Source organism: Schistocerca gregaria, unplaced genomic scaffold (assembly GCF_023897955.1).
Source record: "Schistocerca gregaria isolate iqSchGreg1 unplaced genomic scaffold, iqSchGreg1.2 ptg000386l, whole genome shotgun sequence".
Lineage (NCBI taxonomy): Eukaryota > Metazoa > Arthropoda > Insecta > Orthoptera > Acrididae > Schistocerca > Schistocerca gregaria.
In genome coordinates, this window is record NW_026061828.1 from 2,086,688 (window position 1) to 2,087,663 (window position 976).

Below are 976 nucleotides of genomic sequence, written 5' to 3' on the forward strand. Positions count from 1 at the left end.
GCTACAAGCCTTAAGGGCAGTCTTATCTGTGGTAAGGTGTTCCGTGGTATTTGTAGTATCGTGGTATTACTTTACATCTTGAGTTATTGCGATACAGAACAGTGTTTTCTTGTGGTGATTTGTTGGAACCATTTTCAATAGTCAAACGACTGTACCAAGAAGCGATAAGGGGACCTGCTAGACAGCTGCGTTATGTGGGTTGCATGTGAATCAGGCGAAATTCAATTCGGGCGTTAGGATAGTTTTGAGCATGACTGTACGTGTAGGGTCAAATGAATGATTAGAGTTGAAGAAAAACTGGATGATTAATTCAAGACAAAGAGCTTCACAAATTGATAAGTCGATAACGTGTTGGGCCACCTCTGGCCTTTCCGCGGTCAGTTACTAGGCTTGACATTCATTGATAAAGTTAGTTTATACCCTTCTGACGGGTATCGTACCAAATTCAGTTCAGTTGGTTCGTTACATCCTCAAAATCGCGACCTGCTTTAAAGAACCTGCACATTGTGCTCCAGATGTTGAAAATTGATGAGAGATATGGCGATCTTGCTGAGCAATTTATTGCCTTGCGTGTACAAACACGTAGATACGATATCCGTGTGTGGTGCGTAAATTGTCGGTAGGCACCTCACTTAGTGTCCCGAGCAGAGTTCAAGCCGCCATAAAGACAAAGGGTGGACGCACTGCATATTAATGTCCACTAACAGGTGTCTGTACACTCACTGATAGGATAGTGTATTTCGAAATGTTAGCAGAGGCCAGAAGTTGGAGCATTTGGTCTTCCTTTTTAAAGCTTACGTGGGGCGAGTCGTAGAATCTCTAAAAAGAGACACCTCTGGCAACACTAGTTGAAAGTGGCCTTCAAACTAGCCGTCAGAGCTGCCGTAGCCGAGACGCCCCCTGGGTAAACGCTACGGATTTCTGCAGTCGCGCCTCGCGATCTGTCACGAATTATGGAATGTATTCGCAGATACCA